Below are 4,270 nucleotides of genomic sequence, written 5' to 3' on the forward strand. Positions count from 1 at the left end.
AAATAGCAAATGACAATTCGAAGAGAAATATTTGTCTATACATCTCACTTGAGAGCTCTTGTCAAAGGTTCTGGGACCTTAATCCTGGGTGAGTTATTTTCATGTTGTGTAATTTTGAGGAAGCTATTTTCCCTATCTCTGTTTCTATTTCCTGCTCTATAAAATGTGGATAATAGTAATGATTACCTCATAGAGTTGTTGTGAGGACCAAATGAAACAATATACTGAGAAGTTAGAATGTACCTGACATACTGTTAATTTCTCAATAAATGTAGGTCATTATTATTCAAAACCTATAGTCAGGCAACTTGAAGGCATCATTGAATTTCTCTTAGTTACATTCTCAGTGTCCTTTAATTGAATGCCCATAGCAGCTTTAAAAGACTTCCCTGGTAAATAGCAAATTCTTCTTCCTGAAGCATGAGGGAAAAGTGGAGATAGGGTTGAGCATCTAATAGGCCCTGGTGCAGATTTTGTTATTGAGAAACATATGATCTCATGGGAAGAGAGTTAAGGGAACTGAGTTTAGAAGGAGTGAGCCTATGAAAGTTCTGTCAAAAGTAAGCACAATTCATAAATATAGAGAGTCATTTGGTTTTATAGTAATGAAAATATTATAATACAGACTTCAAGCAAAATAGCTACCGATTTACATATTATTTCCATTCAAAGAATTAAGATTATTGATGCTTCTAGTGGATCAATCCTGATACTTAGATATCAACCTTCTCACTCTTTCTCAATCAATGACCAAATTGTGTAAACTCTACTTTTGAATTATCTCAAATCTATGGATCTCTTCTCATCTCAATAGGTTATTATGCTAGCTCAGGTGTCCATCACCTCTTGTGTGTATCCCACTAACAGACATCCTCCTCCTGACCATGTTTTTCCAGTCCTAACTTTCCAGTGGCTTGCCATCTCCCCTGTGATGATTTAGAAACTTTTTAACATAACTTACAAACCTTTTCCCACCTGTCACCCACTTATTTCTGTAGTTCTACAGAAGTGAGGAAGATACATCCAGGAACCATACAGTAGTAATTGTGTCCCCCACATGTCTGGAGTTTCTGGCAGTGTCCAAATGTTATGTAATACAGTTCTCTGGAAGAAGGCCAACTCAATTGTCTATCTTTTTTGGTTCTTTAAAAATTATTTTTAACAATTTTTGTGGGTACACAGTAGGTGCATATATTGATGCAAAAATCCTCAACAAAATACTAGCAAATCAAATTCATGAATACATTAGAAAAATTATTCATCATGACCAAGTGGGATGTATTCCTGGGATGCAAGGATAGTTCAAAATATGCAAAACAATCAATGCGATACACCATATCAAAAGAATGAAAGATAAAAATATATAATCATCTCAACGGATGTGGAAAAAGCATTTGACAAGATTCAACAGTCCTTCATATTAAAACCTCTGAGCAAACTAGGAAAAGAAGAAACATACCTCAACAGAATAAAAGATATATATGACAGACCCACAGCTAGTATCACACTGAATGGAGAAAAGCTGAAAGCCTTTTTACCAAGATCTGGAACACATCAAGGATGCCCACTTTTACCAGTGTTTGCTAATATTTTTATGAGGATTTTTGCATCAATATTCATCAGAGATATTGGACTGTGGTTCTCTGCGTTTTGATGTGTCACTGGTTTTGGTATCAGGATAATTCTTGCCTCATAGAATGAGTTTGGAAGTATTCCCTTTTCTTTTTTTTTTTTTTTTTCTTTTTACTTTTACTTTTTCCCATTTTTCTGTTGGAATTCTTTATCTTTTTAAATATACTTTAAGTTCTGCAGTACATGTGCAGAACGTGCAGGTTTGTTACCTAGGTATAAATGAGCCACAGTGGTTTGCTACACCCATCAACCTGTCATCTACATTAGGTATTTCTCCTAATATTATCTCTCCCCTAGCCCTTCACCCGCCGACATGCCCCAGTCTATGATGTTCCCCTCGCTGTGTCCATTTGTTCTCATTGTTCAACTCCCACTTATGAGTGAGAACATGCGGTGTTTGGTTTTCTGTTTCTGTGTTAGTTTGCTGCCTTCTCCTCTATTTTTCAGAACAGTTTGAGTAGGATTGATATTCTTCTTTAAATGTTTGGTAGAATTCAGCCATGAAGCTATCAGATCCTAGGCTTTTCCTTATTGAGAGACTTTAGTATAGCTTCAATCTCATTACTTGCTCTTGGTCGGTTCAGGTTTTGGATCTCTTCCTGGTTTAATCATAGTAGGTTATATATGTCTAGGAATTTGTCCATTTCTTTTAGATTTTCCAATTTATTGGTATATAGGCTGGGCACAGTGGCTCATGCCTGTAATCCTAGCACTTTGGGAGGCCAAGGCAGGTGGATTGACTGACCTCAGGAGTTCGAGACCAGCCTGGGCAACACTGTGAAACCCCATCTTTACTAAAATACAAAAAGAAAAAAAAATTAGCCAGATGTGGCAGCGTGTGCCTGTAGTTCCAGCTACTCTGGAGGCTGAGGCAGGAGAATGGTGTGAACCTGGGAGGCGGAGCTTGTGGTGAGCCGAGATCACGCCACTGCACTCCAGCCCAGGCCACTCCATCTCAAAAAAATAAAAAATAAAACGTACAAAGGGAAGCAGCAAGTGCTGATGTAGAAACTGGAGAACTGGAGCAGGTTATCCACAAGATCTAGCTAAGATACTTAATGAAGGTGGCTACACAAAACAAGTTTTCCATGTCCCCATGTAGATGACACAGGTTTCTATTGGAAGAAGATGCCATCTAGGACTTTCACAGCTAGGAAGGGGATGTCAACGCATAACTTCAAAGCTGCAAAGGAAACGTTGGCTTTCTCATTAGGAGTTTATCCAGCTGGTGACTTTAACGTGAAGCCAATGCTCAGTTGCCATTCCAAAAATCCAGGGGCCCTAAGAATTATGCTAAATATCCTTTGCCTATGCTCTATAAATGGAAGAACAAAGCCTAGATTCAGCACTATCTGTTACAGCATGGTTTACTGAATATTTTAAGCCTACTAGTGAGACCAAGTGCTCAGGAAAAAAATATTCTTTTAAAAATATTACTGCTCATTGACAATGCACCTATTCATTCAAGTGCTGTGATGGAGATGTACAAGGACATTAATTTTTTTTCGTGCTTGCTAACATTCTGCAGCTCATAGATCAAGGAGTAATTTCAGCTTTCCATGTCTTATTATTTAAGAAATACATTCTGAAGGGCTACAGCTGCAATACATTGTGATTTCTCTGATGGATCAGAGAAAAGTAAATTGAAAACTTCTCGGAAGGATTTTCCATTACATATGACATTAAAAACATTCATGATTCATGGGAAGAGATCAAGCTATCAACATCCACAGGAATTTGGAAGAAGGTGATTCCAATCCTTGCAGATAACTTTGAAGCATTCAAGATTTAAATGGAGGAAGTAACTGCAGATGTGGTGGAAATAACAAGAGAACTAAAATTAGAGGTAGAGCCTGAAGATCTGACTGAATTGCTGCAATCTCATGATAAAACCTGAGTGGATAAGAAATTATTTCTTATGGATGAGCAAAGAAAGTGGCCTCTTAAGATAGAAACTACTCCTGATGATGATTCTGTGAACATTGCTGAAATGATACCAAAGGGTTTCTAACATTACATCAACCTAGTTGATAAAGCAGTAGCAGTGGTTGAAAAGATTGATTCCAATTTTGAATGAAATTTTACGTGGGTAAAATGCTACCAAACAGCATTACATACTACAGACAAATCTTTTGTGAGAGGAAGTCAATCAATGCAGCAAACTTATTTGTTGTCTTATTTTAAGAACTTGCCTTAGCTACCTTAACCTTCAGCAAGTCCCACCCTGGTCAGCAGCCATCAACATTGAAATAAGACCTTGCACCAGCCAAAAGATTATGATTCTTTGAAAGCTCAGATTATCCTAAGCATTATTTAACAATAAAGTATTCATAATTAAGATAGGTACTTTTTAAAGACATAATGCAATTTGACACCTAAGAGACTATAGTGTGAACGTAACTTTTATATGCACTGGGAAACCATAAACTTTGTGTGACTTGCTTTAATGAAATATTCATTTTATTGCAGTGGTCTGGAACTGAACCCTCCATATCTCTGAGATAGGCCTGTATGTTAAACAGGTATCTGCACTTCTATGTACATTGTAGAATTATTCACAATAGCCAAGACATAGAATCAACCTAATTGTGTATCGACAGATTTATAAACATTAAAAATGTGGTATATATGCACCATA

Source organism: Mandrillus leucophaeus, unplaced genomic scaffold, assembly GCF_000951045.1.
Source record: "Mandrillus leucophaeus isolate KB7577 unplaced genomic scaffold, Mleu.le_1.0 Scaffold842, whole genome shotgun sequence".
In the NCBI taxonomy this organism is placed as follows: domain Eukaryota; kingdom Metazoa; phylum Chordata; class Mammalia; order Primates; family Cercopithecidae; genus Mandrillus; species Mandrillus leucophaeus.